The sequence below is a fragment of the Neophocaena asiaeorientalis genome, unplaced genomic scaffold (assembly GCF_003031525.2).
Source record: "Neophocaena asiaeorientalis asiaeorientalis breed wild unplaced genomic scaffold, Neophocaena_asiaeorientalis_V1.1 scaffold123, whole genome shotgun sequence".
NCBI lineage: Eukaryota > Metazoa > Chordata > Mammalia > Artiodactyla > Phocoenidae > Neophocaena > Neophocaena asiaeorientalis.
The window spans coordinates 9,317,240-9,329,253 of record NW_020173666.1 but is presented as its reverse complement, the minus strand read 5'-3'; the positions used below and the strand labels follow the sequence as shown (position 1 = coordinate 9,329,253).

The following is a 12,014-nucleotide window of genomic DNA, read 5'->3' as shown; positions in this document are numbered from 1 at the left end:
AGGGCCTGGCTGAGATGCCTGCGGGAAAGACTGGGAAAGAGACAGAACTCTCTCGAGATGGGGTCGAATCAGCAAAGAAAGCTGAGGGGGAAGAGCCAGGGAGCTGGGGGACCATCAGGAAGTTATGCTGGGTCATCTTCATTATAAAGCAGGATCGCTTCCCTGTAGAATAACCAAAGGCCCAATTAAAGCAAACCTACTCTCAAAGATAAACTCAAATCTCCACCCCTGGCAAAGACCAGAAGAGCCTGTTTTTAAAAGAGGCGGCCCCAGTGTCCTCACCATCCACTCACTTCATAGCCACCAAAACTCTTTAGCTACAGTATCCTACTATTTACCAAAAAGTTAAATATTAGCTGTAACCCCACTCCCTAGAAATAACCATTCTGTCATATTCTCTTGCAGACTCTTCATACTTAAATTACTCAGATCTAAATTCCTTGCAGTAAGGGATCAGCCCAATTCATCTGTTTATCCCCAGTAACTTCGTACATTTCCTGGCACCTAGAGGGTATCTAGCAATGTTAGCAGAATTGAAATTCATTTCCAAAATCTTTCCAGTACTGGGCAGGATTTCGTTGGACTTTCTGGTAGTAGGACACTTCAAAAAACAAGCCATCCTTCCTCTGTACTATGTCAGAAAGAGTTTTCTTAAAACACCTTTCTAGTTTTTGGAAGTTTTTTGTTTGTTTTGGAAGTTGTGGGGGGTTTTGTTCTCTTTTCTCTTTCCCAAAACCTAAGGAAAGAGAATATTCTTGCCAAGTAAACTCTCTGCCTCAGCCCGGGCCCCACCAGAAATGACATTAGAAACACACACACACACACACACACACACACACAGTGGAATACCAGTTAAGAATGACTGTATTTCAAGAGGGAGGAGATATGGGGATATATGTATACGTATAGCTGATTCACTTTGTTATAAAGCAGAAACTAACACACCATTGTAAAGCAATTATACTCCAATAAAGATGTTAAAAAAAAAAATGACTGCATTTAATACCTGTCTCCACGGAGCTCAAATTCACTTTTACAGCTTGTTTGGGGGCAAGAAGGAGGATCCCAGCGCTGGTTACTTCCACTAAGTGCTTTCCTATTACTTCAGGCCCCGAACTAACAGGCTCCATGCAGCCTCCCTCCCAGTGCCCCAGGATCCAGTAAACAGACAAAGACCACACTGACTCCAGCCCAGCGTCTCCCCAGTGTAGGCAGGCATCTCTGCCAGTGGGTCAGGCTAACTTTGGAGAAGTCAGAGGATAGCCTTTTCAAGGGAGCCTGCATCTCTCCTTTCTGAAGATCATCGGCGGAATACAAACGGTTCTTTTAGCGGCTGTTTCAGGAGCTTGCTCGATCTACTTCACGGCACTTTTCAAACTCCTGAAAGAAAGAAGGCAGTGGGCCTGATTACAATTCCAAAAAGCTGCGTTTAACCCAACAGTCTGGATGCACCGTGCACTGCCTGCAAACCATTTGCACGTGTGTATGATGTATAGTGGGAGGCCAGGCGGTACACCTGCTCGCAGGGGTGATGGATCTTTCTTTCTCTTGGATTCCTTTGACCCATTTTTCCTTTCTGCTGACAAGTTACTAGAGGCTAACTGATATATTCTTGAAAGAAAAATGAAAAACAAAAGGTTGCCTGGGCTTCCCTGGTGGCGCAGTGGTTGAGAGTCCGCCTGCCGATGCAGGGGACAGGGGTTCGTGCCCCGGTCCGGGAAGATCCCACATGCCGTGGAGCGGCTGGGCCCGTAGGCCATGGCCGCTGAGCCTGCGTGTCCGGAGCCTGTGCTCCACAACGGGAGAGGCCATAGGCCCCCTTTCTGCAAAAAAAAAAAAAAAAAAAAAAAGTCGCCTGATAGGATTACTACCCCATGATAAAAGGTCTATGTTTGTTTAGAAGATTGCTCAAGATTCCAGGTCTAAAAATCTCATTTAATCCCACAGAGACTCTCTCTTGGCCAGGGCTGATCCCGTCTCTACTCCATCCCTGAGCTGGGAAGCATCTCCCCACATCTCCCAAGAGGAAACAGAGGTCCTCAGTGCTCCCTGGGAAGTATGCTACTCATGTTTGTGAGTGAGCTTTGAGTGCATCAGCCCAAGTTACCAATGCACTGGTCTGGCTCCTGCGTAACCCATACGCAGACCCCCTCCAACACCCAGTGAAAGACTTTTAACCTTGGGCTTCACTCTTAAAAGGCATATCCTTGGAAAAAAATGCCCGTGCCATTGATTGTTCTAAGTTGCTAAAACTCATGTGATTTTAAGTTTGTTTCATTTTTCATAATTTATAAATAAACTAAGTCTGATAAACATATCTGAACATGTAAAAGTTAATATGTTCTGAATCAAAATAAAGTACCAATTATAATGCTTATAATACTTTAAAGATGTCCAGTCAGTTCTTGCTAGCCAGCTGGTTACATAGCCAGCCTTTCGTTTCACTGGAGCCCTCAGCCTAGGAAATGTGTTTACTGAACCCATAAACTTTCCATGAAATGCAAAACGTACACAATAGGAGCAAGTCTTTTCTCTCAAGTTTCCCTTTATGGCCCTGAGTTCCACCGTTTCAATTCCTGTGCCATTAAACTTGTTCTTGGACTTTGTTGCGGGTTCTCTGGTTGGACTCTTCCTGAATTCCTTGTACTTCCTCCCGGCCCTGTTCGCTCTGTTGGGTCATTTCCCCTCCACCCTCAACGGCACAGTCTTCCTCACTCTCTGCTCTATAACTGCTGCTGCTTATTCTTATTGAAAGTATTGGGGTTTGGGATTTGCATGTGACAGTTCTAAGTGGGTCGGAAAGGAGGAAAAACAGATCAACTTCTGCTCGTGGGCAAAGATAATTTAAACCACATCTGAAGCTGAGGGTGGTTGGCGTGGAGCCATCTGATGTATGGACAAGATCCTTCACAAGGGAAGTGAGTTTTGAACTTAAATGACCTAGAGAACGGACTTCCGCCAGGATATTAGAACTAGCGGCTTTCTCCTCGTAAGTAGAGCTATGAAATCCTTTAGGCATACCAGTGTGTAGTGAGAATAAATCACATTAACTGTTATGGACATCCTCTAAAAGTTATAATTTGGTGATGATATGTAATTTGTGGGTTTCAGTTTCAAAGCTGGTGTATTAAATGAGCTAAAACCTGACCTCGAGCTCAGATTTCTCCTTGGTCCAATACATCTCAAAAGAAAGGAAAAGAAAGTCTTAGGATGGCCTATAACAATTATAGTAAATATTCATCAAATACATACTATACATCACAAACTTACATATATATGAAATAAACATATTTGCATGTCAGTACCTGTAGACTTACTTGATTCTTTTAACAGCTTCATTCTATTGCATTTTTAAAAAGAAATTTACAAACTTTGGTGATAGAATGGGGAAATCGTGTCATGCAGAAGAAAAACCCTGCTTTTTAAACTCTGTATCTTGCACATTATATAAATACTTATTGAATTAACAGATATGTAAATTAATAAATCTTTATTGTCTTAAGTTAGAGTAATAATACCTTGACCTTGTGGCTACTTTCTCATTAGAAGCTTTAAATAAGCCACAAGCTTTAAAATCCACACTCCAGGCTTTCAATTGATACAGTTTTCAATAGGACTATATATAACCTTTCTATAAGAGGTTAGGTTTGTATCTTTACACTGCAAAGAGCAAGTTTCCATAAAAAATTTTTTTAAATCACTTTGGCTTTGAAATGTTCTCTTCTAGATTTTAAAACTACCATCAACATCTGTAGTGGTTCCCCAAAGTTACAGGATTAATGAAATCTTTCTGCCCACAACTTTTCCCTGCTATTGTGTCAAGAGTTTTGAAAATATTTCTATTTTACCATTTTTTAAAGGAAAAGAAAGAAAGAAAAGAAACATAATTGTTGTCTACTCTTTATGCCTCTGGAATAATCTGCGTTCCTCCTCACCTCCACCTTCCATCCCCTTCTCTCAACGAGGGATGGGGAACTCTGTTTGCATATTTTCTTTTTATTCCATGTCATTGTAATGAGAGTCTCAGCAAGCATACTTTCCCTTGTGGAATTTGCTAATAAAAACAGACAGCCAGTTTTAAACAAGCAGCCCCGAGAATAGGAGACAAGCAGAAGCAGGGTGCAGGGAGCTGCTTTGCTTTTTACCTCTAGCCTCACAGATTGCCTTTTTCATCATATGCTCTTAGCCCGTGGGGCCGTAAGAGAATTTATAAAGCAATTTTGGATCCTTTGAAATAAAGGGAGCCAATTTGTCACAAGCTTTTGACAATTTCTTTGTTCAAGTATCGATACAATTTCCTACAGCAAGAGGATATTATCAATTTGTGCGGAGTCCTACCTGGACCTGAAATTCAACTGAGAAAGACACCCTCCCCTAATGACTCTCATTAACCAGTAGTGCTCCCGTTGCTACCTGCTTGCACAGAAACCCGAAGGCACTCCAGGTTTACCTACTGCAGGAGGAAGTGGTTGAGAAATCCATCTTCTTTTCACTGTGATGAGGTCATGAGAAACAAGCCATCCCGAGGAAGTGCTAGAGGTACTTCTGTGTCTCCCCAGCATCATCCCAGGGGCAAGCTGAACAGAGGGGTGATTGACGAGCAGTGGTGGAGACCCGCTGTTAGCGCATCCGTCTACCAGCTCCTGTGAAAATGAGCCCAGGAACAAGCAATAAGTCTGTCACCCAAGTGCTTCACGGCCTCACAGCCCACCACCCTCAGCCCCTTCCCTGCCTGCTACCCCAAAGAAAGTTACATGTTGTCCCTATTTCATTTCCAATCCAACACAATTCCATTAAAAAAAAACTTACTAGTGGGGCAACACCCCTCCCCCCCCCCAAAAAAAAAATCCAGAGGATGAGTCCATGCTACCCTGACTCCCGGCCCTGGAGGTGTGGCCCTTATCCACCCACCTCACCACTGGGATGCCTCCCCAGATGAACTCCTCCTCTATCCCGCCTCCTGCCTCAGTCAGTAGCATCCCTATTTCCCAAGCTGCTGGGAGCCGCCTTTGACCTCTCCTGACCTTCACTCCCACAACCATCTGGTCTCCAGTCTTCACCTTGTTACCTCCTAGACAGTTTCCAACCCTCTCTTCCCGTCCACCACGACACCCAGCAGTACTGCCCAAAGAGTTGCAGCCAACTCCCGGTAATGCTGTCACGCTTCAGGACCCAGCAGAAATGGCATCTGTCTGAGCATCTTCTGGCAGCCGTCTGGGTGGAACCAGCTCTATGCTTCCCAAGCATTAGGCCCCTTGTTCCCTCACCATTGCCCCCTCCCCAATGGGACAGTGGACCTTGGTTGGGGAGGGCCGGTCGGAGGTGTCCTGGTAAGTGGCCAGGGACTTGGAACATCCCAGGCACTACGGGCCCTCGCTCCACAGGGGGAGATCTGTTTCCTCGGCGGAGCTGTGTTCAACTCTTACTGCGTACACACCTTTTGCAAAGCCCAGTTCAGTGATGTGGCAACTAAATGCTTTAGCCCTCGGGGGCAAGAATCTCCTCTTTGTTTCCTTCTGTCACGTTACATTCCTCTGTTAATATGTCTAACGTAACTGGCTCCTTTCCCCTCTCCTCTGTCATCCGGGAGCTGGTGACTGATAACTGCCTCACTGTCTCGGGCTGCTCGGCTTCTTCCCCTGCGGGTGGAGATAAAGAAGGCTGTCAGAACTCTTCAGGGATGCCAACTCTTGCCCTCACCCTCTGCCTGCCAGAAGATGGTACACAGTCCACAGAGGCTCCCCTTCCCTAAAAATTCAATCCACTTCCTCTTTTGGCCAGACCCTCCATCATCCCAGATGTGGTCACACGGAAAATGTCCACAAAGCTCGGACTGGCACACATTTTCAAGGAACGTGGATAGAGACATAATGGGAGGAGAAGCGTCCCCTTCTCACACCAGCCTGGCGACCCCAGGAAATGACTTACCCCTCCGCGTCGCCGTCGCCTCCTGTGTAAAATGAGGATAATAATAGGTTTTACCTGACGGAATCGTAGGGGTATCAAACGAGTCTGTGTTTGTAAAGCACATGGTAAGCTCTATCTAAGTGTTTTACAAGCTAAAAACAGCTGCGGGGTTTCTCTTATCCTGACGCTTTCTTTTACTTCAGCATATTTTCAAACAGGAAAAATACACAATAAGTGGCACAGTGCGGGCGCTGCCCAGCGTTGGGGGTCTTGACTGCTCTTTGACGCACCGATGTCTGTTTTCATATTAATACAGCCCTGGCCACTCTGTGGAACAACACAGATGATTTTAGCACAAAACCAGCACTGCACGAAGAAACCCAACCACGCACTAACCTGACGGGAGAAAAGTCACAGATCGATGATATACTCACGTTTCTTGAGCACTTACCCTGCGCCAAGCAATAGCATCAGGGCTTTAGATAATTTACTTCACTTGCATCTTGTAACCACCTGATGAGGTAGGTAACACTATTAGCCCATTTCACAGATGAGCCATAACTTGGGGTTTAAAAAGGAGAAGCAGCCTGCCATGGTCACAGAGCTAGTGGTCAGCTGACCCAGAGTAGATGGGCCTCACCACCAATCATATGGGGGAAGACAGGACTCTTTGTTTTATTAATGAACTCCTTTCTATTTTGAAAATATAGTGCATGCTTTCTAATTGTCATCATAACGACATGGATGATCATCGAATATTGCCTGTTGATGATTATGATGACCTCGCGCTCGGCCACACTGGGAAGCTGGCCACGGCCTTCCTTGTTCCTTCCTCACCTCTCCTCTAGGCCCAGGACAGAAATCACACAACAAAAATCTGCTAGCTATTGCTAAGAGCTTAAGCTGTGAGCTGAACTTTCTCGGGAGATATTTGTGCTTTAATTGTAAAACGGACGACACCTTCAAGAAGCAAAGGAATGATGCCACGTGATGGATCTCAGACACCTGTACAAGCAATCTGACCGAGGAGGCCTCCCCGGAGCCCTTCAGTCACCCCAACAGATTGACCCTGATGGTACACGTTTGTATGAGAAAACACTGTAACTCACTAACTCCCTTCCTGGTGAGACCTTGACCTGTTTGTTGTGGTTGTTGCTTTTGTTGGTTTGTTTTACTGCAAAGTATAATTGGTTGTAAACTGCATCTGTTTCCTCAGTTGGTGCAAATTCTGACTTGAGCCAGTTCAGGCTAGCTTCACGACACAAGAACCAGGAAGGCAGATAAACTCGGGGAACTGCTACATGGAGAGAAGCACATCAGGGTCGCCCAGATGCAAAGGTGACATGAAAGCTTACCTTTGTAAGGAATATAATACGAGCTCAATGCCTGAATTAACATAAAATGTGGGGACAGGTACAGAAATCTAATTGTCTTTCCTTTTCCATAATTGGTCTCAACATTAAGTTCAAACCCCATTTCCAGTTTGTAGTTGTACTCGTTTGCTAAGGCTGCCCTAAAAAATGTCCACAAACTGGGTGGCTTTAAACAACAGAAACTTATTGTCTCGTAGTCCTGGAGGCCAGAAGTCTGAAATCAGAGTGTCTGCAGGACCATGGTCTCTGCGAAGGCTCGAGGGGAGAATCTGTTCCATGCCTCTCTCGTAGCTTCTGGTGGTTGCCTGTAATCCTCGGACCTCCTGGGCTTGTAGGAACATCAGTCCCTTCTCTGCCTCTGTCGTCACGTGGAATCTCCCATTGGGTCTCTGTCTCTCTTCTTTTTCTTCTTGTTTTTTAATGATTTGGTTTTTTTGTTTGTTTTTCGGTTTTCTTTTTTTTTTTTTTTTTTTTGGCCGCACAACACAGCTTGTGGGATCTTAGTTCGCAGATCAGGGATTGAACCTGGACCCTTGGCAATGAGAGCACAGAGTGCTAACAACTGCACCACCAGGGAATTCCCTCTTCTCCTCTTCTTTTTTTTTTTTTAATTTATTTCTTTATTTTTGGCTGCGTTGGGTCTTCGTTGCTGCATACGAGCTTTCTCTAGTTGCAACGAGCGGGGACTACTCTTTGTTGCGGTGTGCAGGCTTCTCGTTGCGGTGGCTTCTCTTATTGCAGAGCACAGGCTCTAGGTGCGTGGACTTCAGTAGTTGTGGCACGCGGATTCAGTAGTTGTGGCTCGCAGGCTCTAGAGCACAGGCTCAGTAGTTGTGGCGCACGGGCTTAGTTGCTCCGCGGCATGTGGGCTCTTCCCGGACCGGGGCTCGAACCCGTGTTCCCTGCATTGGCAGGCGGATTCTTAACCACTGTGCCACCAGGGAAGCCCTCTTCTCTTCTTCTTAAAGGGACACCAGGGCTTTCCTGGTGGTGCAGTGATTAAGAGTCTGCCTACCAATGCAGGGGACGCGGGTTCATGCCCTGGTCCGGGAAGATCCCACGTGCTGCAGAGCGGCTGGGCCTGTGAGCCATGGCCGCTGAGCCTGCGCATCTGGAGCCTGTGCTCCGCAACGGGAGAGGCCACAGCAGTGAGACGCCCGCATACCGCAAAAAAAAAAAAGAAAAAGGGACTCCAGTCATATTGGATTAGGGCCTACCCTAATGACCTCATCTCAGCTTGATTACCTCTGCAAAGACCATCTTTCCAATAAGGTCACATTTACAGGTACCAGGCCTTCAACATATCTTTTGAGGAGACATGATTCAATCCAGAACAGTTGTGGAAAAAGAAATCTCACCCCCAAAGAAATTCAGTCCCTTCCAGCTTAAAAATCTAATCTATTTCTGATATTTAGTTTTCCTCAGTTCCTGATCTCTTTTCTTCTTCTCTATAGCCGTAAGTAGTTCCAGGAGGAGGCTGGGTGTGGGTCAGGCCAGTGCTCTCGAGAAGCAGGGCCAAGCCGGCCTGGGTGAGGGATGCACTTGGCGGACTTGCCCCAGTCCTCTCCTAGTCTGTCTTGCCTGGACCTGGGCATCGACCTTGGTCTTCGTAGCAAACACTGCCATCACCCGTCCCACCATGGACATCCATCAATAGGACTCCACAGACTGTGTCCTCCTTCTCTCAACTGGGAGGCCTCCCCCCATCTGCCGGGCTATTTTCAGCCCAGCTCTGTGCTTTGCTTTGAGGAATAGACAGGTTTTGGAAGTCCCCTTCCACCGCACTTGGGGCCCTTGGGCACACAGGACTTGAGAGCTGTCCTCTGGCTATCAGTCTAGCTTTTTCTTTTTCTTTTTCAGTTCACTGCTCCACTAGATGGGGACTTCCCAAAGTTTCTGTGGGCTAAATGGGAGGGACACGCTTGGGGATTCCCAAGCTTTTCTCTGGTTTATTTTTTGCCCATCCCCAGGGACAAGGCCCAAGGGTCAGAGGGCAGAACCCCACACAGCATTTCTCATCCTGCCTTTATCCCAGCTCCACACCAGCTCAGCCCCAGCCCAGGAAAGGTGTTTCTCTGCTCTGTGTGGGCAGATGGCCCTTAAGATATCAGACATCCTTCTCTATTCTACAGTTTTCCTTGGAAATACCCCAAACCAACAGTCTCATTTTTTTTTGTAATTTCTTGGCCACGCCCTGCTGCGTGTGGGATCTTACTTCCCTGACCAGGGATTGAACCCATGTCCCCTGCAGTGGAAGTGTGGAGTCTTAACCACTGGACCGCCAGGGAGGTCCCCCCCAACCTTTTTTTTTTTTTTTTTTTTTATACCAACAGTCTCATTCCTGACGTTTTGCTTCTGGACATAAAGGAACAGCTTATATTAGACTAACCCTTCTGATGCAAACAGCTAGCAGGAAATCCAGATGAGCACACACTCACATGCTTGGGAGTCATCAAAGAGCTGCCCAGACACTGAAGTCTTAGACCAAAATCCCTGAGAAAAGGGAATTTTGGAGAGAGGAGCACAATGTTTGGATTCCTTTTCCCCTTGAGGCATTTTCCACTCACTAAGCTGCCAAGACAGCCAGAGAGAAGGTATCTGTTGTGATAAGGATCCCATAAAGGTCTGGTATCCAGAATATATATAAACGCTGATGAATCAATTAATTTAAAAAAAAAAAAGTAAAAGTCGGACTTCCCTGGTGGCGCAGTGGTTAAAAATCTGCCTGCCAATGTAGGGAACAGGGGTTCGATTCCTGGTCTGGGAAGATCCCACATGCCGCGGAGCAACTAAGCCCGTGCGCCACAACTACTGAGCCTGCGCTCTAGAGCCCACAAGCCACAACTACTGAGCCTGCGCTCTAGATCCCGTGCTACGCAACAAGAGAAGCCACCGCAATGAGAAGCCCGCGCCCCACAACGAAGAGTAGCCCCTGCTCGCTGCAACTAGAGAAAGCCCACGGGCGGCAACGAAGACCCAACATAGCCAAAAATAAATAAATGAATAAATAAATTTATATTAAAAAGTCATTGCAATTAAAAAATAGGCAAAAGATTGGACATTTACTACACAATAGAAGGTATTCAAATAGCTAATAAACACTCGAAAAGATGCTCCACCTCAGGCATAAGGCCACAAAGAGACCCCATTACGTACCCTCCAAATGGCTAAAATTAAAAAGACGATAATATCGGGCTTCCCTGGTGGCGCAGTGGTTGAGAGTCTGCCTGGCGATGCAGGGGACATGGGTTCGTGCCCCGGTCTAGGAAGATCCCACATGCCGCGGAGCGGCTGGGCCCGTGAGCCATGGCCGCTGAGCCTGCGCGTCCGGAGCCTGTGCTCTGCAACGGGAGAGGTCACAGCAGTGAGAGCCCCGCGTACTGCAAAAAAAAAACACGATAATATCAAGTGTCAGCAAGGACACGCGTGAGTCTCCTAAATTGCCGGTGGGAGTGTAAGTTCATACAAACACTTTGGAAACACTTTTTGACAATAACCACAAAAACAATAGCTGCAATGACCCAGCGATTTTCCCCAGTCTATACACCTAACAGAAATGCACTTAGAGTGTGCACAGTGTGGGGGTAAGAATGTAGCATCATTACTTGTATGAAATAGACCAAATGAGAAACAATTCAAATGTCCCTCAACAGTAGAATGGATAAATCAAGTGTGGTATATTTATATTATGGAATACTGTACAGCATAGTAAATTAATCAACTCATGTATGAATCTTACAAACGTGATGTTGAGAGAAAGAAGGCAGACATAAATTAATAGGTACTAGGTGGTTCCAATTATATAAAGTTCAAAAATAGGTGAAACTAATTTACCATGTAGGAGTCAGGAGAGTGGTTACCTTGGTGACTGTGAAGGGCAGGGAGAAGGGAGGAGTTCTGGGAATGTTCTATTTCTTGAACTGGACTGTGGTTCCACAGGTGTGTTTATTTGAGTAAACCCACAAAACTGTAACTTATGTCCAGTGCATTTTCTGTATTTATGAAACTGTAATGAAAATATTGTTTAAACAAACATTTTTCACATAGACTCTTAACATTGAAATTTAGAGCTATCGCTCCTAGTACATCTCGTCTTTGTGTAAAACAGGATATAAGCATCATTAAGACTGAAATTGTGGGGCTTCCCTGGTAGCACAGTGGTTAAGAATCCACCTGCCAATGCAGGAGACACGGGTTCGACCCCTGGTCTGGGAAGATCCTACATGCCGCAGAGCAACTAAGCCCGTGCATCACAACGACTGAGCCTGCGCTCTAGAGCCCGTGTGCCACAACTACTGAAGCTTGTGTGCCTAGAGACCACGCACCGCAACGAAGAGTAGACCCCCGCTCACCGCAACTAGAGGAAGCCATGCACAGCAACAAAGACCCAACGCAGCCAAAAATAAATAAATAAATAATAATTTTAAAAAAGATGGACATTGCTTTTTAGGTCTAATAATTAGACAGGGTAATATTTGCCTTCAGGCAAGTGCTGCTCAAGTTGATCACCTTCAAGTTGAAAGTCTTGAGGTGGGATTCATAAATCAACCCACCTTCTTGAGCTCACCTCCAGACTTTACTTGTTTTAATTAGGTACGAATGTTCTTTAATTCTTCCTAGAGTCAATCAACAAAGGAATTATTCTTCCGTGAAAAACAGACTTGCTCTCGCAGTGTTTTTGTTTTTCGGTTTGGAGAATACAAAGACAGCACTTTTTTTTTTTTTTTTTTTTTG

At 45.8% G+C, this 12,014-nt stretch overlaps 1 protein-coding gene across 5 annotated transcripts in view; it reads right to left on the bottom strand.

Annotated features, from left to right (window-relative positions):
* Window positions 1-975: 975 nt before the first annotated feature.
* SCAF8 (SR-related CTD associated factor 8) overlaps window positions 976-12,014 on the bottom strand; it is a 198,682-nt gene continuing 187,643 nt past the window's right edge. The window contains exons 22-24 of one of the 5 annotated variants that reach the window (XR_003003604.1): window positions 5,438-5,639; window positions 4,451-4,643; window positions 976-1,380 (exon numbers count right to left, since the gene is read on the bottom strand). The gene's annotated coding sequence lies outside the window, so the exon portion shown is untranslated. Of the gene's footprint in view, window positions 1,381-4,450; window positions 4,644-5,437; window positions 5,640-10,635; window positions 10,661-10,752; window positions 11,287-12,014 lie in introns of those variants that run through there. The other 4 variants (XR_003003601.1, XR_003003600.1, XR_003003602.1 and 1 more) reach the window with 4 other exon arrangements.